General features: G+C 51.9%; 1 pseudogene; it reads left to right on the forward strand.

Annotated features, from left to right (window-relative positions):
• The first annotated feature begins 3,189 nt into the window (after positions 1 to 3,189).
• Positions 3,190 to 26,447, forward strand: part of LOC103655737 (uncharacterized) — a 36,668-nt pseudogene continuing 13,410 nt past the window's right edge.

Genomic DNA, 26,447 nt, shown 5'->3' on the forward strand with positions numbered 1-26,447 from the left:
TTGTTGCTGCATTAAATAATTTGATTTATTCACCGTAAAATACAGATATCATATGGTCTAAGATGTACATGAAAGGTATAGCATCCGAGAAAGCCCAATAAATCCTCACACAAACAAAAAACTATTGTTGGGTTCGCTAACTCACTTGTTGTAATTTACCACACCTAAGGGTATACATGTTTGACCGAGTTAGGCATATGTTTGTTTTGTTGCTGAAAGGGAAATAGGGTTTAACCATTTCCTATAAATAATTTTGGTGGTTGAATGCCCAACACAAATAGTTGGACTAACTAGTTTGCTCTATATTATATATTATACAGGTGCATAAAGGTTCAACACAAACCAATAAAAGATTGAAGTTAGGCATCAAATTCAAAGGAGCAAAGAAACCGAGTATGCCCTAGTCTAGCGCACCGGACTGTCCGGTGTGCCATTGGATTGTCCGGTGCACCAGTGGAGCAACGGCTACTTCGCGCAACGGTCGCCTGCAAAAGCTGAAGATTCAGATGAACAATGCGCAATAGTGCGCGACAAAGCAGAGCCGCTCGTGAGAGGCGCACCGGACAGTGAACAATGCTTGTCCGGTACGACACCGGACTGTCCAGTGCCACTAGATGACAAAGCCTCCAACGGTCAGAAGCTCCCAAACCCTAACGGTTGGGTGACGTGGCTGGCGCACCGGACAATGTCCGGTGGCGCACCGGACTGTCCGGTGCGCCCATCGACAGCAGCCATCCCCAACGGCTATGTGGTGGTTGAGGGCTATAAATACCCCCCAACCACCACCACTCCAAGCATCCAAGTTTCCGGCACTTCACATTCAATACAAGAACTAGTGCATTCACTCTTAGACACAATTCAAAAGAATCAAAGCCTCTCCAAGTCCCAAATTCACTCCAAACACCTAGTGACTAAAGGGAGTGTTTTGTTCTTGTTCTTTGCGCTCTTGTTTCTTGGATCGCTTTCTTCTTCCTCATTCTTGTTCTCAAGTGACTTGTAATCAAGGCAAGAGACACCAAGTGTGTGGTGGTCCTTGCGGGGTCTAAGTGACCCGTTTGATTAAAGAGAAAGCTCACTCGGTCTAGGTGACCGTTTGAGAGAGGGAAAGGGTTGAAAGAGACCCGGTCTTTGTGACCACCTCAACGGGGACTAGGTTCTTTAGAACCAAACCTCGGTAAAACAAATCACCATGTTCATCCGTTTTTTTTTCTTGGTTGATTTGTTTTCCCCTCTCTTTCGGACTCGAATTCATTTCTAATGCTAACCTCGGCTTGTAGTGTGTGCTTAAGTTTATAATTTTCAGATTCCGCCTATTCACCCCCCTCTAGGCGCCTCTTGGCGACTTTCAGTAGCCATAATTGTGGTAAGATTTTTTTTCTTTGCTGCGTAAGTCCCACTCACCAATGACTTAAAAGTGTGCCAAGATTGATTTAGGCATGCTAAGATGTGGTGTAGAATTTAAGTGCTTAGAACATGTTTGGTTCTCGGCTATGTCGCACTTTGCGTAAGGCTAGTTGTTCGAATTAAAGAACCAGGGTCTGTTTGAGACGTCACAATCTGCTTAAACTTAGTCGATCAAATTAAAAAACTAACTTTAGGTAAAAAAGTTAGACACGTTGTGACGTCTTAGTCAGCAAACCAAACAACCCCTAACGTTAGGCACAAAAAGTTAGATAATATATGGCAAGTTAAACAACGAACCAAATAATCCTCTAACATTATCGCTACTATATTAAAGCCACCAGTTTCAACGGTTGTCCCATGTCAATATTTAAAAAACCCTACATTTGTTTAGAATCAACCCACACTCCTATAATATCTTCTCTACTACTATAACAAGAGAGTTTCGTGCGTCTTGGTTTTCGTGCGTTGTCCCCTCCAGTGATCGTCGTACGCCATCGTGCTTCCCCACATCTCTGAAACAAACTCCCACACGCCACACGCAGAAACCGCCTCCACATGCTACATGCTTTCCTCCTCTCGTTCTCGCAACCTTGGAGCGGGTCGTGAGAATAAGTCCCTGCAAACTCCGTGTCGAGCGATGCAAGGTTAGGTCCCATGAACTCGGCGTGGAGTGACCCGCCATGCCACAACCTCTGATAGCGTGCCTGCTACGACCGTCGTCGCTATAAGTTTCTGGCCTCTGGCTCTACGCGTCATCGCATCAAAAATGGATACTACCAACAGCAACAACCGTCAGTCTGGTGCTTGCGTCCGATTTCTTTCCATGACATGTCGAGGTCGGATGAGGACGCGGAGACATGCTGGTCGGTGGTTGCGGCCACGACCCCCCTCGTTGTGGCACCAGCGACGAGGAGGTTATAGTCGAGCGACGTGGCACGGGTGCCGTTCCACGTAGGGAGGCGCTATTCGCTCTACATCGCACCCATCATCCCATGGTACGTAGTTAAGGTACTCGTACCACCAACTCTCTGACTCTGACGATCAATCGATTTTCTTAGGCCGAGGAGGTCTCAATTGGTAGCTGCAGGTGGAGTGCTGGCGATACTGATGCGAACGGAACTTGTGAGTCAGATTGGTGCGTATGGGGTGAGCGATTGGCTGCTTGCTTGCTCGTTTCTAAATTGATGGAGCGGGGAACTGAGGTGTCCGTGTTTATGGCGTCGACGACGGGCATGAGGATGCATATCATGTATTTGTGGAGTTGTGGCAGCCTTCGTTGAGTCTTGAAGAACTACTTATGCGGTCGTGATCCGAAGAAGGTTCTCAAAGCATGGACATCTCTTAGCTTTGTTGGATGATTCTAATTTACATATGTTTCCATTTCAATATTAATCTTATTCTGTTAACAACATCTTTTCTTAAGTAACATCATGTTTAACTTCACAAATATGTTTAGTATTTTTTTACATGCATATGTTTTTTCAATCATTAGTTATGCCAAAATTGCAAATTAAGGCATGTTAGAGGAAGACACATTATGAAAAATAGAATAACAAAAAAATCCAAACACCATGGCTTTGGGCGTGTATCTTCTCTGTATTTCACAACCCGTCGCAGAAGTCTTGCTGGATCGTCGTGGTCTCCATACTCTTACAATTGTTGTCATGGGCAAGCTCTCACGAAGGAAACCACAGTGGAAAAAATGGGAGAAAACCATATCCAACCTCCCAACATATGCAACTTGTGCATCTAGTCTAGTTTCATACGTCAATGAGAAAGATGTAGATGTACCATGAGAACAAAACAAATGGTGTTACTCGTGCTCTTTTATCTAATTTAGTTTCATATTATGTGGCATTTTTAGCTCCTTGGTCTTTTGTTTTTTTGCAAATAGCATATGAAAAGACCAGCTGAACGAAAGATGAGATCATTCTTTTCTCTGCTAGAATTCATGGACATTGACATTTAATTGGCAAACACAACTCAAGCTCTCATGGCATGCATATCCCTATCTGAATTTGAGGCAAGCAGAATTGAGTTCAGTAAAATACTCGTCCCTCAAATAACAGAGATAATTTCCATATGGTCACCAGATCTTATTTTTACAATCGCTACCGCAATTGCAGTTATATTTGTTCCAACATACTACATTAATCTTACTTGCTCTCTTGAAATAGTAGGTTCCATATATAGATTAATTGATCTTATTGGTGCCTGTGAAGATACTTCAACTCTAGCCAACTTCTCTTCTGTTCTGGCCAAGATATTTGAGCATGTCGATGGCGCAATCGCTGATAAAACTTGGCAAGAATTCTCATGGATCAAATTGCAGATCTCTTGTATGTAGAAAACGAGCAATGCATGAAAATGTGTTTGCAAGACTTGCATATTTGATAAAGGTTGGAAAGTTGAAGGCTGTTGAGACTATGTTGAGACTATGATTGAATCAGGAATTAACAAGAAACTTCTTGTGCTTCTAGGCAATGGTTATGAGATCTCACAGCACCACGTGATTACCACGCTAAAAACATTCAGTGAACTTGGTGCTCCACTTCAAGGGTGCATGGGGCCCGTAGTGCTACTTCATTTGCCTTGGCATGCTCAGATCAGTTTGGAAAGATTTATTTTATTTGATAGAAATGTATTGTAACCAACCAAAGCCCCAACAATTATTTGAGGTGATTATTCATAATATCCTTCAGAGAGACAACAAAAATATCATTGAAACCATCCAATTTTATTGTAACACCCTGAATTTGGGGTATAAAAATTTCTTTGCTCATATTCACAAATTCAGGTGTTACTCCTCTCTTCACATCTTCCCCAATCTCCTCCTTCTCTTTTCTATAGAAGAAGAGTGGTTATTTTTAATTGTAAATGTAATTATAATCTAGTAGGTTAAACCCTAAGGGAACAATGGTTGTTGCATCATGTTAGAAAGCATTTGTTTTTTTGTTTGATGAATGGTTTGCTTGATCTTTCATCTAATCATTTATTTGCACATAATGTCAAACTGAAATAAATAGAAAAGAGAAAGAAAAGGAAAAAAATAGAATTCAGCCCACCTCTCCTCCCTGGCCCATCTCGGCCGGCCCAGCCGCCCCCTTCCCCCCTCTCTCCCTCCCCCCCCCCCCCCCGCTTGGCCCAGCATTCCCTTTTCTTATGCTGAAGGATTGTAAGATCAATGCTGATGTGTGAATGTCTTCCACAGATGTCTGACAACAGGCGCCGATGTAACAGGCGTGTTCAGCAAGAGCAGCGTGCCCAGCAGGAGGAACATCAGAGACAGCCTCCCCCGCCACCCCCGATGACAGTGGAGCAGATGTTCTTGATGCAAACTCAGGCAGTGCAGGCTATTGGGCAGACTCTGGCAGCCATGCAGCAGGCTCAACAGCAACCCCAACCCCAGTTGCAAGTGCAGATGCCTCAGATGCCACGGGACAAACGTGGCGAGTTCATGAGAGGACACCCTCCTACCTTCACCCATTCTGCTAACCCCATGGATGCAGAAGACTAGCTGCGTGCAGTGGAAAGGGAACTGCGCACCGCCCAATGTGACGACAGGGAGAAGGTTCTGTATAGTCCCCGCCAGCTAAGGGGAGCAGCCCAGTCCTGGTGGGAGTCCTACCTCGCCACCCATGCTGACCCCGAAGCCATCACTTGGGAGGAATTCAGCGAGAGTTTCCGTCGGTACCATGTTCCAGAGGGACTGATGATCGTGGAGAAGGAGGAATTTCTGGCTCTAAAGCAGGGACCCCTGTCTGTTAGTGAATACAGGGACAGGTTTCTGCAGCTATCCCGTTATGCACCTGAAGACGTCAACACTAATGCTAAAAGGCAGTACAGGTTCATGAGGGGTTTGGTGGATCCCCTGCATTACCAGCTGATGAACCACACCTTCCCCACCTTCCAGCACCTGATCGATAGGGCAATCATGACCGAGAGGAAGCGCAAGGAAATGGAAGATCGGAAGCGCAAGATGAGTGGGCCACAGTCCGGGAGCAACAGCCGCCCTCGCTTCTCAGGAAGTTCATCTCAGCAAGGCAAGCATGGTCACCCACAAGGATATCAGCATCAGAGTCAGTGCCCGTATCAGCAGCAGTCTCAGAGGCAGTACCCACAGCAGCAGCAGTATCGTCAGAACAGCCAGCAGGGAAGTAACCAGTATTAGAGGCAGAACAACCAGGCACCTCGCCTTCCTGCCCCAACATCGAATCAGAACAACCAAGCAGCCCCAGCACAAGGAGGAGGCAGAGGATGCTTCCACTGTGGAGAACAAGGCCACTGGACAATGCATTGTCCAAAGAAGATGGCGCAGCAGCAGACCAACCCCAATGCTCCAACAAGGCAAGGTGTACCTCAACAGGCAGCAGGTAATCGTGGCCAAGCGTACAACCGTGGAAAGGTGAACCACTTGGAGGCCAAAGCGATCTAGGATGCACCAGATGTGGCGGTAGGTATGTTCTCAGTCGAATCTCATCCCGCAAAAGTGCTATTTGATACGGGTGCAACTCATTCATTTGTCACTGCAACATGGGTAGAAATGCATAACATCTCAGTAGAGGCAATGATGCCGCCCATGAGGATTAATTCGGTCGGTGGTAAAGTGCAAGCAGATAAGATATGCTCAAATATAAGGGTGGAAATAAGGGGGATAGGGTTCCCCAGCGACCTAATAGTAATAGACACCCCTGGGGTAGATGTCATCCTAGGAATGAATTGGTTAATGAAGTATGAAGCGAATGTTAGCTGTGACAAGAGGACCATAACATTGAAGTCCCCGTCCGGAGAGGAGGTAGTGGCTGAGCTAAGGATGCCTAAAACAGCGAAGGGAGATTGTCACCAAATTTCGGTTGATAGTAAGGAGGCCAACCCGCTTGAGGCTATCAGGGTTGTGTCGGACTTTTCAGATGTGTTTCCTGAAGAATTAACGGGCATGCCACCCGAGAGAAAGGTCGAATTTGCCATAGAGCTTATCCCTGGTACCGCCCCCATTTCTAAAAGAGCCTATCGAGTGTCTGGACCTGAATTGGTGGAACTCAAGAAGCAGATAGATGAGCTGTTAGACAAGGGTTACATCAGACCAAGTACCTCGCCTTGGGCCGCTCCAGTATTGTTTGTAGAGAAGAAAGATGGTACCAAAAGGATGTGCATAGATTACAGAGCCCTGAATGAAGTCACCATTAAGAACAAGTACCCCCTGCCAAGAATAGAAGATCTGTTTGACCAACTCAGAGGTGCCAGCGTATTCTCGAAGATAGATCTGAGATCAGGGTACCATCAACTCAGAATCCGACCCTCAGACATACCGAAGACAGCATTCATCACCAAGTATGGGTTATATGAGTATACAGTTATGTCCTTTGGCTTGACAAATGCGCCAGCCTTCTTTATGTATCTGATGAACAGTGTGGCAGAACCTCCCAAGTTATTGGGCCCACATGCACATGTCCTTGTCTCAAAGACCTCAGACAGCCATGCATGTGCACTAAATAACTTAACAGGATCCGTCCGATTGCCCCAAGGACATCGGATAAACCACTTACAACCAGGATCACAAGATTAAGTAACACCAATCACACACACAACATTTTTGCAGCGGAAATCTTATTACCAAATTTTACAGGTTACAAAAAATTTACATTATTTTATCGGAGTGATTACAAAAGTATAAGTTTGAAATATATGCTAGCTCAAGTGACCATCCTCAGTAAGAAGTATAGAAGGGCTACTTAGACTAATAAGAAGGTCGAGCCCACCGGCACGTAACACCATCATCAGCAGCACAAAACTATGACCTGAAAAACAATAGGGGATAAAACCCTGAGTATGGAATTACTCAGCAAGACTTACCCGACTAAAGAAAAAACTCTCAAGGATATGCTGGTTAAGTAGGAATCAAGGAAAAGGCTTTAGCAAGAATCAACTTAGATACTTTTGCAGAAATAGCTTACTAAAGTGAGTCCTTACTTTCAATATTTTAACGCCAGATTAAATATTAATATACTCTGGTAGCATCTAGTCTAATTTCACCATCTCATCAATACAACATCATTTTTATTCATAATGTTTACATCCTGACTTAGGTTGCAGGGCAGCGATCAAGTTCCACTCTCCGGGGATATAACGGCGATCCAAATCGATTTACTCAGCTGAGGATCTCTAACCACACGACATATGTAGCACTTAACCCTTGCATATGTCAACCATTCCCACGGATCCTCCACTGCATGAACAGGTCCGCGCCACCCGAGAGCACACCACCCTTTTTAGGCGGTCCTTTGCCAGGAGGGTACGTGTCACTCTCGCCATCTCTCCACTCCCAGTGCGCGATTGTCTTTTCATGTATGGAATAGCCGGGTTCAAGCTTACCCTGTCCCATTTCCAGGGCATGTGGCCAGTTAAGATAGTCCTTGATCATACAGGCCTACATACGCATCCAATCCTTAATTAACCTAGGTGGAGCATCACCTGTTCCTAACCCAAGTCCCGATTTAAGTACTTCCATCCTTAGGATTGTTTGTATTCCTTAGGATGAAAAGAGCATTATAGGGAACTTTGCAGTAAGATCCCACCACGCTCCCAATGAAAAATATTCTTGCAGGTAGAAGCCATCTTTCCTCAAGATAACCCCTGAGCTAGGCCTTAATGCAAAAGACAACCTCTATCCACAAGATCTGAGCAGGGCTAAGCATTTTTGTAAATCATATTTTGATACTTCACCAGAAGTATCTATAAAGGTATGGATATCAAGGAAGGCAATGCATCAAAGGGTTTCCAAGCAACTCCTATAAACCTAATGCACATTTCACTAGACTTAAAGTGTGCAAAAATTATTTAAAAACACAAGGAAGGGGTTGCATGCACCGGGGCTTGCCTGGAATAAACACTAGGTTAGTGTTTGTTAGATGACGTCCGCTTGACGAGTATCCCTCGACCGAACATTCGCTTGATTTAACCATCTTCAGGTTTGTCCATCAGCATCATCCTGCGGATTAGCCCGCGCTTGGGGTCGACTTGGCTCATCTTCCGCATCACGCAGTCAACCAACGAACCTAAATGATTTGCATAATGCACATGAATGCATATAGGCAGGAATAGCACAAATCTAAATAGTGCTACGCGATAGCGAATTAAACACCTAGCGACGATGTGTTGCACTATTTTATCCGGAAACACTAGTTATTAACGTACGACTGAGCGCAATAATTGCGCTTCTCTAGATTAATCGAATCGAACGCAAACATCACTAACAACAAACTATACACATAAAATACAATTAGCCTAATCACAACTTATCAGTTAATTAATTAAATTCTGAACTAATCCCTTGCTTTATAAATTATACTTCATGTTTATAAGTGATTAAAATATTTCATCATCACATAGGCCTATTAATATTCTACTCGGTACACTAATCCAGCTAATTGACCGAAATAGCGAAATAATTCGCTATAACTGAACCTGGCTCGATAATCGCAAGAACTGCGAAGTCGACGAGAGTTTCGTGACTCACGCAATTTATCGAGCACCTAATGAGCATCGCACTAACACATTAATTTATTTAATGTTCGAACTATTCTAAACACTTCATCAGCTTACCGTTTCAACAGCTGACACGAATCCGCGAGATCGGTAGCGATTTTCTGATCGAGGCAATTTGTCGAGCGCTTGGGAATATCGCGCTGTTAATTCCGTCTTCACCCGATTCTTGAGATTTCTTGCTGACGCGCGGAACGACAACGACTTTCAGCTGACGTCGGGAGCGAGCTGGTGAGGTGGGGTTTGAGCAGAGGATGACGTGTTTGACGACTCGACGGTAAACGACGCGACGACGAGTTGATCAAACAAAAACTCCACGACACCGACCGACACATAGGTTAGAGAATGGCGGCCGGCAAAATCCGAGTTGGCAAGCGCACGGCAGGGAGAAAGAGGAGCAGGGCTGGCTGGAGTCGGGCGCGGCGCTGGAGGGCGACTCAGACGCGCGACACAGGGGCTAGAGCACCGCTGGCCATGGGAGCAGGAAGCGCGCGGAGCTGGGTCCGAGCACCAGGGAGCTGCTCGCGGCAGAAAGAAACAGAGGGACGGCGCTAGGGCGAGCTCGGCCATGGGCTGGAGCAGCGACTACCATGGCCGGGGAAGCAGCAGGCGCGACAGAGAGCTCCGGTGAGCTGGAGGAGACCGCGGTCATGGAGAGGCGATGCCGCGGTGCGCAGGGAGATGCTGAGCTCGCGCGCAGGGCTGAGAGACGCGCAGGAGCTTGGGCGCGAGCTGAGGCTGGGCGCTGGAGCTGAAGCAAGCAGAGAACGCCGGCCAGAGTAGCGGCCAGAGAAAATGGAGCACGACGGAGCTGCGCGTGAAGAACGACGGCCAGATTTTTCTCTGTCCCACGAACACTGAACGGCGGCTGAAGATAAGCGCGCAGGGGGAAGAAGACCTGGCTGGGGCGGTGGGATTTTTTTTCTCCACACGTTGAGCGGCACGGCCAGGAAGATCAGCGATCGGCGGTGGGAGATAAGCTCCAGAGCGAGCACCAATATGGGAGAGGAGGAGAGATATTGATGCGTGTCTGGCTTTGACGATAGGAAGCAGAGAGAGGGCGGTGAGGATAGAGATGGTACGTAGGATATTTTCTTCTTTTTTCCAGATTTTCTTTTCTCTCTTTTTTATCGGCAATCAAAGATATTTTGATCACGATTTCTAGTGATAACAAAAAAGTCGACCGTATTGCGACATAGTTTGATTCGATTCGAAATTCAATAAATTTACCTGCGGTCTGAACACATGATTTCATGGTCACGGTAATTTACCCGAGAATCGAAGCTCAATTATGATTCTCGGACGCGCAATCACGGTTTTGATTTAGCGATTACTTGGAATCAGATGAATTTACACCCGTCATTTATATCCAAAATTTTGGATCGGGCAAGAAACGACAGACCGAAATAAACTGATTTCGACACTGATAATTTGTTCGACGTAATTCGACCGAAATTAGCCAAAACAATATCTGCGAACGTATATGCGATTTTGTCTTCGAAACAGCGTGCTGAAGAATAAATTGGATTATAACCTCGCGCACGATTTTTCTCAGAAAAGGCGTGACACAGATTATTTTGCCTCAAACATTTTAATCGTCGAGTTCTTCTCAATCTGTTTGGTATAAAATCGTCCGAGTGAGTCGGGCTTCCGAATTTGTATTCGCGCGAGCGACGAATTTTTAAATAATCATCGAACGCACCGATTTTCGGAACAACGATGTTCCGAATATCACGAAAATTTTGGAAGAGCCCGAATAAATAAAAACGATGTTGAACTCGCGACAAACGGAACAGATGCGATATTAAAATCGCGATAGGCGAAGATGTCTAAAATTTTGGCATCTGTTTTATCCACTGATTACGTGCTTACACCCATACTCGCTGTCGAGCGGAATATAAACACCTGGGGTGTTACAGCCCTCCCCCCTTAAAAGAATCTCGTCCCGAGATTCGGAGCGAAAGACTACTAAGAGTAGAGAAGCATGTAACTCATGTCCATATCAGCGATAATAATAAAGCAGTACCAAGCAAAGGCGAGTGTCTCAGAATGTGGTTTCTCTAGTGGACATAACATGTATCGCCTTAGGCTAATTTAGAAATGTCCACCAATAGAGACGATGTCTGCCATGGGAACACATAAGGTTCCATGTGTGCAGTTTGCTTTTTTCTGATGACATTGTACTATCTGAGTCTGTTGAGCGAGCGGCAAATACGCGATCTTACCCAAACAGAACCAGATGCAACCTCTTGGGTAAAACACACAGAAAGAGGTTTACCAACAAGTGGTTACAGGAAATTCATAGCACATGGGACGGGTGTGGATGTCGAATACTGTCGCGGTTAACATGTGGTTAACCCGAGAATTCAAGTCCACGAAAGATGGTATAGATTCGAGAGAATCACCAGCGGAGGGATATGTAGATACAGACTTTACAACCAGTCCATTGTGTCCAACACTAGTCACGGCTCGACATGATCACACACACTGGAAAAGCACGCGTGAGACGATCGAGGCATGACTAGAGCAATGACTAGGTGGTTTCTGGTCGACTTAATCTCGATTCTTGTAAATACTTCCTTAAGAAGGGTTGTTCAAAAGTGAGTTTAGACAACTCGATAAAACAATCTCTAAACTCAACCTTTGTTCAAAATGCAGTTACAAGTTAGTAAAACCAACTTGTTGAACTACTTTTGACATTGAGCAAGTCCCCTCAGTACCATCGGTAAGCCAACGGTCGAGAGCTCACTCATATTAACAAGAGATTATGTATTTGGGTAAAAATTCATTTGGTCATGTTGTTCGTCCCTTTCTTCATGCGAGATGAATTATCCACTTGGTTAAGGAATATAGGGATTAATAAGAGAGTGAATGAACAAACTCCTGCATCACAGCAGCAGGGGAAACAGATCTCCATTTTGAGAGCTAATAAGTTGTCTTTCAACACTAAAAAGCTCCAAAGCCTTCACCTTTACAACAAAGGATGCAAAGGGAACTTGTATACGTGTAGTCACTACCAAAGTCAAGGGAAAAGAGACCACACATGAAAGTGGTATGCCTTTTTTGATCCAACAGAGATAATAGATGTTGCTTGATCACTTCACAAACAACATAGAAATTGTTTCAAGGATGAGGTGTCCATGGAAGATCACACATCAGTGTAGTTCTGTCGGCGTTTCGAGACAGGGGGGTCCCAAAGCCGACGAGTGAGTGTGCTGCGTGCCCCAGCCCAGATGGGTCGAGCGCGTGGGCGAGCGCGAAGGGGGGAGAGGCGAGGTGGCCGGAGCCGAGCGTGAGAGAGGTGGAAGTCCCGCGGCCTTCGTGTTCGTCCCGCGCCCAGGTCGGGTGCGCTTGCAGTAGGGGGGTTACAAGCGTCCACGCGGGTGAGGGAAGCGAGCAGCCCCAAGAGAGCGCCTGTCCCGTCCTCGGTCCCGCGCGGCCAACCTTCTCTAAGAAGGCCCTGGTCCTCCCTTTTATAGTCGTAAGGAGAGGATCCAGGTGTACAATGGGGGTGTAGCAGAGTGCTACGTGTCTAGCGGAGAGAGAGCTAGCGCCCTAGGTACATGCCAATGTGGCAGCCGGAGAGGTCTTGGCACCTTGCTGGCGTGATGTCGTGGCTGTCGGAGGTGCGACGGAGCCTGGCGGAGGGACAGCTGTTGGAGCGGTCGAGTCCTTGCTGACGTCGCCCTGCTTCCGTAAGAGAGCTGGGGGCCGCCGTCGTCACAGAGCTTGTGGAGCGCCATCATTGCCCATCCGGCGGAGCTGGCCGGATGGGACGCCGGTCTTGTTCTCCGTGACCCGAGTCGATTCGGGGTAGGACGATGATGGCGCTTCCTGTTGACATGGCGGGTCTGTGCCCTAGGCAGGGTGACGTGGGGGCTCCTCCGAAGCCGAGGTTGAGTCTGTCTTCTGTTGCCGAGGCCGAGTCCGAGCCATGGGGTCGGGCGAGGCGGAGGTCGTTCGGCCGAGGCCAGGGCGGAGTCCAAGCCCTGGGGTCGGGCGAGGCGGAGTTTCGTCGTCTCCCGGGTCTTAGCCCGAGTCCGAGCCCTGGGGTCGGGCGAGGCGGAGGTCGTTCGGCCGAGGCCAGGGCGGAGTCCGAGCCCTGGGGTCGGGCGAGGCGGAGTTTCGTCGTCTTCCGGGTCTTAGCCCGAGTCCGAGCCCTGGGGTCGGGCGGAGCGGAGTTTCGTCGTCTCCCGGGTCTTAGCCCGAGTCCGAGCCCTGGGGTCGGGCGGAGCGGAGTTCGCCATCTTCCGGGTCTTAGCCCGAGTCCGAGCCCTGGGGTCGGGCGGAGCGGAGTTCGCCGTCTTCCGGGTCTTAGCCCGAGTCCGAGCCCTGGGGTCGGGCGGAGCGGAGTTCGCCGTCTTCCGGGTCTTAGCCCGAGTCCGAGCCCTGGGGTCGGGCGGAGCGGAGTTCGCCGTCTTCCGGGTCTTAGCCCGAGTCCGAGCCCTGGGGTCGGGCGGAGCGGAGTTCGCCGTCTTCCGGGTCTTGGCCCGAGTCCGAGCCCTGGGGTCGGGCGGAGCGGAGCTCGCCGTCTTCCGGGTCTTAGCCCGAGTCCGAGCCCTGGGGTCGGGCGGAGCGGAGTTCGCCGTGGCGCCTTTGGCAAGGCCTGACTGTCTGTCAGACTCACTCTGTCGAGTGGCACCGCAGTCGGAGTGGCGCAGGCGGCGCTGTCCTCCTGTTAGACTGGTCAGTGGAGCGGTGGAGTGACGGCGGTCACGTCGGCTCTGCCGGGGGTGCGCGTGTCAGGATAAAGGTGTCAGGCCACCTTTGCGTTAAATGCTCCTGCAACTCGGTCAGTCGGTGTGGCGATTTAGTCAGGGTTGCTTCTGAGCGAAGCCAAGGCCTCGGGCGAGCCGGTGATGTGTCCACCGTAAAAAGGGGGGCCTCGGGCGAGACGGAAGTCTCTCGAGGTCGGCTGCCCTTGGCCGAGGCTAGGCTCGGGTGAAGCGTGATCGAGTCACTCGTGTGGACTGATCCCTGACTTAATCGTACCCATCAGGCCTTTGCAGCTTTATGCTGATGGGGGTTACCAGCTGAGAATTAGGCGTCTTGAGGGTACCCCTAATTATGGTCCCCGACAGTAGCCCCCGAGCCTCGAAGGGAGTGTTAGCACTCGCTTGGAGGCTTTCGTCGCACTTTTTTGCAAGGGGACCAGCCTTTCTCGGTTGCATTTTGTTCCGGTGGGTGCGCGCGAGCGCACCCGCCGGGTGTAGCCCCCGAGGCCTCGGAGGAGTGGTTACACTCCTTCGAGGTCTTAATACCTTGCGTAATGCTTCGGCTGGTCTGGTCGTTCCCTCATGCGAACTGGCCGTAGCCCGGGTGCACGGTCGGGGCCCAAGCTCTCGGGCTGGTATGTTGACGCTGTCAACGGTTTGGCCGGAGCCGGTTTTTGCGAGAGCAGCCCCCGAGCCTCTGCACAGGGCGAGAGGACGATCAGGGACAGACTCGACTTTTTTACATACGCCCCTACGTCGCCTTTCCGCAAGGAGGAGGGGGGGAGTGCGCCATGTTACCCTCGATGGGCACCGAACATGGTGTCTCCGGTGAGCTGCAAGCGGGTAATCCGAGTGGACGTCCGTGCCCCGTTCGTTGGGGGTCGGCTAGGGGCCCAGAGGCACGCCCAAAAGTACCTGCGGGTGATTTGCCGGACCCGGTCCCCTGGCGACGGGGTCCGAGGGCTCGATGCCTCCCTCCGATGGGATTCCGTTACAAGATCGTTCCCGCTGGTCTCGGAAATGTCCTAGGGTACCTCGGGAGCGCAGCCCGAGCCTCGGTTATGTATCGAACGTACCCCTGGTCATCCCTCGCTCGGTGTCTGAGGTGACTGTGAACCCTTCGGGGGCCAGCCTTCGAACCCCTGATCAGTAATGGGCGCGGAGCCCGAGTAGCCTGAGGCGGCCATGGAACCCTTCGGGGGGCTGGCCTTCGAACCCCTGACCAGTAGTGGGTGTCGGGCCCACGCGATCTGAGGCGACTGTTGAACCCTTCGGAGGGCCAGTCTTCGAACCCCTGATTAGTAGGGGGGGCTCGGAGCCCGGTTCCTTCGCGGAGAAGGATCCTTTTCGGGGTATCCCCCTTTCCCGGTCCCTGTTGCAAGAGATAGAGAAAGAGGAAAAAGGAAAAGGAAACGAAATCGAACGACGTGGCGTACCTCTTTTTGACGCGGTTATTACGGCGAAGGCGAAGCGTCGCGCGCTTCTCCCGCCAGAGGCGCCGCGTGTCCCGCCGCGGAGTTAATGCGACGGGGCGAGTGGTTGGCGGGGCGGCCGTTGCGCGTGCGCGATCCGTTCGAGGAACAGGTCACGGGTGCACCGTCTTCACGCCGTGGGAGGAGGCTCTCTTGCTGTCCCAGGATGAGACGTGAGCCTGGCTGACGACGTGTCTGCTGCGCCCGCCCGCCTGCCACCGCCATTACTGCCGGCCCACTTTCGATCGCTTTGACCAACGCGCCAGGCTGGCACTGCTGGGTCGCGCGCCGGGTCGCCTCGAGTCGCGGCATAGGCTCCGTAACCGAAGAGGCGCGACGGTGGCACAAGTGGCGGTGCGGTCGCTTGCATGCAGCAACTGGCGCGCCGGTTGCTTGACGCGTGGGCCTGGGCTTCCAAGCTGGCGTGTCAGAAGTCGGAGAAGCGCGTCCACCTAGCGCGGTTGCATGCCACCTGCATGGCTGCCCGCCCCTTCCGCCCGTTGGTCTGGGCAAAAGTGGGGGGTCACTCGTAACCGCTGGGCGGTCGTGCGCACCACGCGCGGCGGTTTGGCCTCTTCTGCCCTGAGCTGGTTTGCATGACATGCGGGACCCAGCCCCCGAGTCGCAGAGGAGGGCCTTGGAGCGTGTTGGAGAAGACTCAGCCCGTGGCGTCTGGGGGCGCACGTAGGGAGAGTTGCCTTTAAAAGGAGGGAGACTCCTTTCGGAAGGCAACCATGTCTTCTTCCTCCCTTATGCATCGTGTCTTTCCATCTTCCAAGCCCCCGGATGGGGGGTATCCGCCGTCTTTCCGCCTCCTCGTTGGAGGAACGCAACTCCATGGGAGTTGGTACCTCTCAGCCATCGTTCGGCTTCAAGGATTTTCATCATGCAGCCCGGCTGCTCCCCTCCACCGGCAGTCACCCGAGATGGTGACCTCCGACTTGATGGTGGGGGAAAGCGAGCCGGGCTGCGGCCTCTGCCCCTCCCTCAGCCTCAAGGATTTTCATCACCAGGGCTGGGGAGGGGAGTGCGCCGAGTTGAGGTCGGCCCCCGCGTGGGCGGCGGCCCGCTCCTTCACTTAGTGATGGGGGGGGCGCGGTTGTTGTCCGTGGCGCTGGCAGCTGCAGCGTGCCCGGTCTTCAGACGCGAGTGGCTTCGGAGCCGCTCGCGGCGCCGGCGTCCGCCACGGCAGCTGGAAGAGGTTCTTCCGCCGGCGCGATAGCCGGGGCCGGCCACGGACTGACCTCCAACTCTACGGCCTTCTGTCCGTCCTTGCCTCACGAGTTTTGTCGTGGGCGGGGGCCTCCTGGCAGCAGCATCCGCCCTAGGGTCAGTGCTGCCGCTGTTCGACCCCCCGGAGCAGAAGTCGTCGTCGTCGCCGCTGCTGGAGCAGGTGACGGCGCGCCGTTCGTCGGCCTTCCGTTGCTCCGCAGGCCTTCCCCCTCGAAGTGGGGTTGTTCGTACCTGCGGAGGGGGAACCGGAGTTCCGTTTGTAATGGCATCTCGAATGCCGGTGTGTTTGTTCATTGCGGCTGTCGGGGCCTGAACATGTATGTAATTTCGGCACGGAGCCGTGTTTTTTCCTCATTTTCGAGCACTAAGTCTCGCCTGTTGATTATCTGAACCGCTTTACCAAGCATGAGTCGCCCCGTGTCATGGTGACGAGTGAGGTATCCGTATCCCGGAGGCGTAGGAATCCCTCGGCCCGATCGGCCTTGTTGTCTGGGGCTCCTCTAGCTTAGTTAAAGAGACCCCTCGGCCGCCCTTCGATGAGCCGAGGCCAGGGGTAGCGATATCAGTATGAACAGAGGCGGAGTTGGCTCGAGAATGGGAACCTGGTTGGCCGGAGCCTAGCCGTGTTGTCCGTCAGCGGAGCCGACGCCAAAGTCGATCCGCCGAGGCCTCGGGTCGGGCTGGCGCCCTTGGAAGCCGGTTGGCCGAGGCCCCAGGGGTAACCGGCCGAGCCGCCTGCTCGGGCCGGATTCCCGGAGGGGTCCCTGGACCGCGTCGCCGTCCGAGGCTGGGTCAGACTTTGCTGAAGACGTTGTCGATGCCGAGGGTGCTACGGCTCCCTTCAGCGTGAAGACCCGAGCCTGCAGGATCAGATCGTCTTGTAGCGTGTGCCTTCTGCGGCCGCCGAGGCCAGAAAACACACCCTCGCCGTGCTTGCGAAGCTGTGTCTTTTTTCCTCTTGTTTCGAGCATCTGGACTCTGTCGGTAACAGGGATGTTTGTGTGAGCGAGAGTTGCTTCTCGCGGAAGGGGCGAGTGAGGTATCCGTATCCCAGAGGCGTGGGAATCCCTCGGCTCGGTCGGCCTTGCCGCTTACGCGTACTTTCACCCGTCCATGAGGCCCTGTCCCCGACTTAGTCGAGAAAGCTTGAAGGACTGCTTCGGCAGGAGAGCTTCCGAACGTGAAGACTTGTTCAGTCCACGGAGTCGCTTTATCCGAGCGCGAGTTACTTATCGCAGAAGGTGATGAGTGAGGTATCCGTATCCCGGAGGCGTAGGAGTCCCTCGGCTCGGTCAGCCTTGGCTGCTTACGTGTACTCCGTCGTTTCCAGGATCCGCTTTCCGAAGTAGTCAAGAAGCACGAAAGTAATCCTGCTAAAAAGAGATCCTTTTTCGAGGAAAAATTCGACGCAGAGGGGGTCTCCCCCCTTTTAGCCCCCGAGGGAGGGTCGGGCTTTGCCGAGGCTAGGCCGACCCTTCCTTGACGACTAAACTTTGCGTAGGTGCGAGGTATATGAACAACTTGGAAACATCTTAAGGGTAGAAGCGACGTAGCTGTTTGATGTTCCAGGCGTTGCCGTAGATCTCGCCTTGATTGTTGGCCAGCTTGTATGTTCCGGGCTTCAGAACTTTGGCGATGACGAATGGCCCTTCCCAGGGGGGCGTGAGCTTGTGCCTCCCTCGGGCGTCTTGCCGCAGCCGAAGCACCAGATCGCCCACCTGGAGGTCTCGGGACCGGACCCCTCGGGCGTGGTAGCGTCGCAGGGACTGCTGGTACCGCGCCGAGTGTAGTAAGGCCCTGTCCCGAGCCTCCTCCAGCTGGTCCAGCGATTCTTCTCGGCTAGCTTGATTGCTTTGATCGGTGTAGGCCCTCGTCCTCGGGGAGCCGTATTCCAGGTCAGTGGGCAAGATAGCTTCAGCCCCGTAGACCAGGAAAAACGGCGTGAAACCCGTGGCACGACTCGGCGTCGTCCTTAGGCTCCAGACCACCGAGGGAAGTTCCTTCATCCACCGCTTGCCGAACTTGTTGAGGTCGTTGTAGATCCGAGGCTTGAGCCCTTGTAGAATCATGCCGTTGGCACGCTCTACTTGCCCATTCGACATGGGATGAGCCACGGCGGCCCAGTCCACCCGGATATGGTGATCCTCGCAAAAATCCAAGAATTTTTTGCCGGTGAACTGGGTGCCGTTGTCGGTGATGATGGAGTTCGGGACCCCGAAGCGATGGATGATGTTGGTGAAGAACGCCACCGCCTGCTCGGACCTGATGCTGTTCAGAGGTCGGACCTCGATCCACTTGGAGAATTTGTCGATGGCGACCAGCAGGTGCGTGTAGCCCCCGGGCGCCTTCTGCAAGGGACCGACGAGGTCCAGACCCCATACAGCGAAGGGCCAGGTGATGGGTATTGTCTGCAGAGCCTGAGCGGGCAGGTGGGTCTGCTTCGCATAGAATTGGCACCCTTCGCAGGTGCGGACAATTCTAGTGGCGTCATCCACCGCCGTTGGCCAGTAGAAGCCTTGCCGGAAAGCATTCCCGACAAGGGCTCGGGGCGCTGCGTGGTGGCCGCAAGCCCCCGAGTGTATTTCTTGCAGCAGTTCCCGACCTTCGGCGATGGAGATGCATCGCTGGAGGATGCCCGAGGGGCTGCGATGGTAGAGCTCCTCTTCATCGCCCAGCAAGACGAACGACTTGGCGCGTCGCGCTACCCGCCGAGCCTCGACTTGGTCGGGGGGTAGCTCTCCTCGACGGAGATATTGCAGGTACGGGGCCTGCCAATCTCGATCAGGCGTGGCCCCGCTCTGCTCTTCCTCGACGTCCAGTGCCTCGCCCTCGGGGGCCGAGGGTACCTCGGGCTGAGCCGAGGGTGCCTCGGGCCGAGCCGAGGGTGCCTCGGGCTCGGGCGCGTCGTCGATCTTGACGGAGGGTCGATGCAGATCCCGGGAGAAGACGTCCGGGGGGACCGTCGTTCGCCCCGAGGCTATTTTAGCCAGCTCGTCTGCGGTTTCGTTGTAGCGCCGAGCGATGTGGTTGAGCTCGAGCCCGAAGAACTTGTCTTCCAGGCGCCGAACCTCGTCGCAGTAGGCCTCCATCTTCGGGTCGCGGCAGTGGGAGTTCTTCATGACTTGGTCGATGACGAGCTGCGAATCGCCGCGGGCGTCGAGGCGTCTGACCCCTAGCTCGATGGCGATCCGCAACCCGTTGACCAGAGCTTCGTACTCGGCCACATTGTTGGACGCCGGGAAATGGAGGCGCAGCACGTAGCGCAGGTGCTTTCCAAGGGGCGAGATGAAGAGCAGGCCCGCGCCGGCTCCTGTCTTCATCAGCGACCCGTCGAAAAACATGGTCCAGAGCTCCGGTTGGATCGGAGCCGTTGGCAACTGGGTGTCAACCCATTCGGCCACGAAGTCCGCCAACACCTGGGACTTGATGGTCTTCCGAGGGGCGAACGAGATCGTTTCGCCCATGATTTCCACCGCCCACTTTGCGATCCTGCCCGAGGCCTCTCGGCACTGGATGATCTCCCCCAGGGGGAAGGATGACACCACAGTTACCGGATGAGACTCGAAGTAGTGTCGCAGCTTCCGCCTTGTCAGAATCACAGCATACAGCAGCTTTTGAACTTGTGGGTAGCGGATCTTGGTCTCGGACAGCACTTCGCTGACGAAGTAGACCGGCCTCTAAACGGGCAATGCATGCCCTTCCTCTTGCCTCTCGACCACAATCGCGGCGCTAACCACCTGAGTGGTCGCGGCGACGTAGACCAAGAGGGCTTCTCCATCCGCCGGGGGCACCAAGACAGGCGCCTTCGTAAGGAGCGCCTTCAGGTTACCGAGGGCTTCCTCGGCCTCAGGGGTCCAAGCGAAACACTCGGCCTTCCTTAAGAGGTGGTACAGAGGCAGACCTCTTTCGCCAAGGCGTGAGATGAAGCGGCTCAGGGCCGCGAGGCATCCCATGACCCTCTGTACACCTTTTAAGTCCTTGATGGGTCCCATGCTGGTGATGGCCGCGATCTTCTCTGGGTTGGCTTCAATGCCTCGCTCGGAGACGATGAACCCTAGGAGCATGCCTCGGGGCACCCCGAAGACACACTTCTCAGGATTGAGCTTGACTCCTTTCGCCTTGAGACATCGGAATGTCACTTCAAGGTCGGAGAGGAGGTCGGAAGCCTTCCTTGTCTTGACTACGATGTCATCGACGTAGGCCTCGACTGTGCGACCGATGTGTTCGCCGAACACATGGTTCATGCACCGCTGGTACGTCGCGCCCGCATTCCTCAAACCGAACGGCATGGTGACATAGCAGTACATGTCGAACGGCGTGATGAAAGAAGTCGCGAGCTGGTCAGACTCTTTCATCCGGATCTGGTGATACCCTAAGTAGGCATCGAGGAAGGACAGGGTTTCGCACCCAGCGGTGGAATCCACGATTTGATCGATGCGAGGCAGAGGGTAGGGAACCTTCAGACATGCTTTGTTGAGACCAGTGTAGTCTACACACATCCGCCATTTCCCCCCTTTCTTCCTCACAAGCATAGGGTTGGCAAGCCATTCGGGATGGAATACCTCTTTGATGAACCCTGCTGCCATTAGCTTGTGGATCTCTTCGCCAATCACTCTGCGCTTCTCCTCGTCGAATCGGCGCAGAGGCTGCCTGACGGGTCGGGCTTCGGCCCGAATATCCAGCGAGTGCTCGGCGACATCCCTCGGTATGTCGAGCATGTCCGAGGGACTCCACGAAAAAACGTCGGCGTTTGCGCGGAGAAAGTCGACGAGCACTGCTTCCTATTTGGGGTCGAGCCCGGAACCGATCCGGACCTGCTTGGTGGTGTCGCCACTGGGGTCAAGAGGGACGGCCTTAACCGTCTCTGCTGGCTCGAAGTTGCCGGCATGGCGCTTCACGTCTGGCACCTCCTTGGAGAGGTTCTCCAGGTCGGCGATGAGGGCCTCAGACTCGGCGAGGGCCTCGGCGTACTCCACGCACTCCACGTCGCATTCGAACGCGTGTTTGTACGTGGGGCCGACGGTGATGACCCCGTTGGGGCCCGGCATCTTGAGCTTCAGGTAGGTGTAGTTGGGGACGGCCATGAACTTCGTGTAGCATGGCCTCCCTAGTACGGCGTGGTAGGTTCCTCGGAACCCGACCACCTCGAACGTCAGGGTCTCCCTTCGGAAGTTGGAGGGCGTCCCGAAGCAGACGGGGAGGTCGAGTCGCCCGAGGGGCTGGACGCGCTTCCCAGGGATGATCCCGTGGAAGGGCGCAGCGCCTGCTCGGACGGAGGACAGATCGATGCGCAGGAGCTTGAGGGTCTCGGCGTAGATGATGTTGAGGCAGCTGCCCCCATCCATCAGGACCTTGGTGAGCCTGACATTGCCGACAACGGGGTCGACGACGAGCGGGTATTTCCCCGGGCTCGGCACATGGTCGGGGTGGTCGGCCTGGTCGAAGGTGATGGGCTTGTCGGACCAGTCTAGGTAGACTGGCGCCGCCACCTTCACCGAGCAGACCTGAGAGCGCCTAGAGGGGGGGGGGGTGAATAGGTGATCCTGTAGAAACTTAACTTATAGCCACAAAAACTTGTTAGAGGTTAGCACAATAATTGCCAAGTGGCTAAAGAGAAGATCTTGCACAATAAGACAATCACAGAGAATTCAACACAGAGGAAACACGGTGATTTATCCCGTGGTTCGGCCAAGTACAAAACTTGCCTACTCCACGTTGTGGCGTCCCAACGGACGAGGGTTGCAATCAACCCCTCTCAAGCGGTCCAAGGACCCACTTGAATACCACAGTATTTTGCCTTGCTTATCTTTATCCCACTTGCGAGGAATCTCCACAAATTGGAGTCTCTCGCCCTTACACTTAAGATTCACAAAGAAGCACGGAGTAAGGGAGGGAAGCAACACACACAAATCCACAGCGAAACGCGCACACACACGGCCAAGATTCGAGCTTAAAGACTATCTCACAGTTTCTCACAAGAACAGAGCTCGAATCACTTAGAATCACAAACGGATGTGCAAAGACTGAGTGTGGATGATCAAGAATGCTCAAGAGTTGCTTGGTATTCTCCTCCATGCGCCTAGGGGTCCCTTTTATAGCCCCAAGGCAGCTAGGAGCCGTTGAGAACAAATCTGGAAGGCCATCTTTGCCTTCTATCGTCGGGCGCACCGGACAGTCCGGTGCACACCGGACACTGTCCGGTGCCCGATTCCTTTCCTTAAATGGCGAAGCCGACCGTTGCAGATGCGGGAGCCGTTGGCGCACCGGACATGTCCGGTGCACACCGGACAGTCCGGTGCCCCCTCCCGACCGTTGGCTCGGCCACGTGTCCCGCGCGGATCGCGCGGCCGACCGTTGGCCCTGGCCAACCGTTGGCTCACCGGACAGTCCGGTGCACACCGGACAGTCCGGTGAATTTTAGCCGTACGCCGTCAGCAAATTCCCGAGAGCGGCCTCTTCGGCCGAGATAGCCTGGCGCACCGGACACTGTCCGGTGCACCACCGGACAGTCCGGTGCCCCAGACCGAGACAGCCTCTTGGCTATACACAGCCAACTTTCTTCTCTTCTTCTTCTTCCTGTTTCTAATACTTAGACAAGTATATTAGTACACAAAACCAATGTACTAAGACTTAGAAACATACCTTTGCTCTAGATTTTCACTTTGTTCATCCATGGGTATTGATTCACCTTTAAGCACTTGTGTTGACACTCAATCACCAAAATACTTAGAAATGGCCCAAGGGCACATTTCCCTTTCAATCTCCCCCTTTTTGGTGATTTATGCCAACACAACATAAAGCAACTAGAACAAGTGCAAAATCACTTCAAATTGGTTTTGATTCAATTTTGGCATATATGGATCATCCTTTGCCACCACTTGGTTTGTTTTTGCAAATCAAACTCAAATCTCTATTTCTATGTCAAACACACATGTTGAGGCATAAAGAGAGTCATTCCAAAAGAGATTGATCAAAGAGTTCAAAAACTCCCCCTATTTCCCATAATCAACACTTCTCCCCACAAGAAGCCAACTTTTGACAATAGAGACAATAAGAGACAATAAAAGCTTTTGACAAAACAAAAACTCTATTCTACTATTTTCAAAATCTCTCAAGTGGTAGCTGATCCATTTATCACTTTGGCCTTTATTTTCTCCTCCTTTGGCATGAAGCACCAAAACGGGATCAATCTTGGCCTTTTAACCCCATTGCCTCACCAAAGTCTTCAATTAAGAGCAAATGGCAATAAGATTTCATGAGATGAACTTGGAATTAGTTACCCTCTCATCGGAGTGCAGTGGAAGTCTTTCATGGTCCAAGTCCACCTTTTCCCTTTCAATCCTCCTTCAAGACTAAATTATCAAACTCAAGCACATGGTTAGTCTCAAAGGGTCAAGTTGTAACACATCTCCCCCTAAACATGTGCATCACTTTGCAACGGACTTGTGAGGTCCAGGGAGTGTTTGTACAACTTGAGCACCATAATAAGCAACAAAATGCAAAAAGGAACATGATCAAAAGCATAAGTACATGTATGCTACAATTCAATCCAGGTTCCGCGAATCTATGACATTTAGCTCACTACGCAACCTGCAAAAGGTCTTCTCATCTAGAGGCTTAGTGAAGATATCGGCTAGCTGGTTCTCGGTGCTAACATGAAACACTTCGATATCTCCCTTTTGCTGGTGGTCTCTCAAAAAGTGATGCCGGATGTCTATGTGCTTTGTGCGGCTGTGCTCAACAGGATTCTCCGCCATGTGGATAGCACTCTCATTGTCACATAGGAGTGGGACTTTGCTCAGATTGTAGCCAAAGTCCCGGAGGGTTTGCCTCATCCAAAGTAGTTGCGCGCAACACTGACCTGCGGCAACGTACTCGGCCTCAGCGGTGGATAGGGCAACGGATGTTTGTTTCTTAGAGTTCCATGACACCAGGGACCTTCCTAAGAATTGGCACGTCCCCGATGTACTCTTCCTATCGACCTTACATCCAGCATAGTCGGAGTCTGAGTATCCAACTAAGTCAAAGGTAGACCCCTTTGGATACCAGAGCCCGAAGCAAGGCGTAGCAACCAAATATCTAAGAATTCGCTTCACCGCCACTAAGTGACACTCCTTAGGATCGGATTGAAATCTAGCACACATGCATACGCTAAGCATAATATCCGGTCTACTAGCACATAAGTAAAGCAAAGAACCTATCATTGACCGGTATGCTTTTTGATCAACGGACTTACCTCCTTTGTTGAGGTCGGTGTGTCCGTCGGTCCCCATCGGAGTCTTTGCGGGCTTGGCGTCCTTCATCCCAAACCGCTTTAGCAGATCTTGCGTGTACTTCGTTTGGGAGATGAAGGTGCCGTCCTTGAGTTGCTTCACTTGGAACCCAAGGAAGTAGTTCAACTCGCCCATCATCGACATCTCGAATTTCTGTGTCATCACCCTGCTAAACTCTTCACAAGACTTTTGGTTAGTAGAACCAAATATTATGTCATCGACATAAATTTGGCACACAAACAAATCACCATCACATGTCTTTGTAAAAAGAGTTGGATCGGCTTTCCCAACCTTGAAAGCATTAGCAATTAAAAAGTCTCTAAGGCATTCATACCATGCTCTTGGGGCTTGCTTAAGTCCATAGAGCGCCTTAGAGAGCTTACACACGTGGTCGGGGTACCGTTCATCCTCGAAGCCAGGGGGTTGCTCCACGTACACTTCCTCCTTGATTGGCCCGTTGAGGAAAGCGCTCTTCACATCCATTTGGTACAACCTGAAAGAATGGTGAGCGGCATATGCTAGCAAGATACGAATGGACTCTAGCCTAGCTACAGGAGCGAAAGTCTCCTCAAAGTCCAAACCTGCGACTTGGGCATAACCTTTTGCCACAAGTCGAGCCTTGTTCCTCGTCACCACCCCGTGCTCGTCCTGTTTGTTGCGGAACACCCACTTGGTTCCCACAACATTTTGCTTCGGATGAGGCACCAGTGTCCAAACTTCATTGCGCTTGAAGTTGTTGAGCTCCTCCTGCATGGCCAATACCCAATCCGGATCTAGCAAGGCCTCCTCTACCCTGAAAGGCTCAATAGAAGAGACAAAGGAGTAATGCTCACAAAAATTAACTAATCGAGATCGAGTAGTTACTCCCTTGCTAATGTCACCCAGAATTTGATCGACGGGATGATCCCTTTGAATCATCGCTCGAACTTGGGTTGGAGGTGCCGGTTGCGCTTCTTCCTCCATCACTTGATCATCTTGTGCTCCCCCTTGATCAAGCGCCTCCACTTGAGGTACCTGTTCGTCATCTTCGGTTGGGGGATGCACCATAGTTGAGGAAGAAGGTTGATCTCGTTCATCTTGTTCCTGTGGCCGTACTTCTCCAATCGCCATGGTCCGTATAGCGGCCGTCGGAACATCTTCTTCATCTACACCATCACAATCAACAACTTGCTCTCTTGGAGAGCCATTAGTCTCATCAAATACAACGTCGCTAGAGACTTCAACCAAACCCGATGATTTGTTGAAGACTCTATACGCCTTTGTATTTGAGTCATAACCCAACAAAAACCCTTCTACAGCTTTGGGAGCAAACTTAGAATTTCTACCTTTCTTCACTAGAATGTAGCACTTGCTCCCAAATACACGAAAGTAAGATACATTGGGTTTGTTACCGGTTAGAAGCTCATACGAAGTCTTCTTGAGGAGGCGATGAAGGTAGACCCTGTTGATGGCGTGGCAAGCCGTGTTCACGGCTTCCGACCAGAAACACTCGGGGGTCTTGAATTCTCCAAGCATTGTCCTCGCCATATCGATTAGCGTCCTGTTCTTCCTCTCTACCACACCATTTTGCTGTGGTGTGTAGGGAGCGGAGAACTCGTGCTTGATCCCTTCCTCCTCAAGGAATTCCTCTACTTGAAGGTTCTTGAATTCGGACCCGTTGTCGCTCCTTATCTTCTTCACCTTGAGCTCAAATTCATTTTGAGCTCTCCTGAGGAAGCGCTTGAGGGTCCCTTGGGTTTCAGACTTATCCTGCAAAAAGAACACCCAAGTGAAGCGGGAAAAATCATCAACAATAACTAAACCATACT

The sequence above is a fragment of the Zea mays genome, chromosome 4 (genome assembly GCF_902167145.1).
Source record: "Zea mays cultivar B73 chromosome 4, Zm-B73-REFERENCE-NAM-5.0, whole genome shotgun sequence".
NCBI lineage: Eukaryota > Viridiplantae > Streptophyta > Magnoliopsida > Poales > Poaceae > Zea > Zea mays.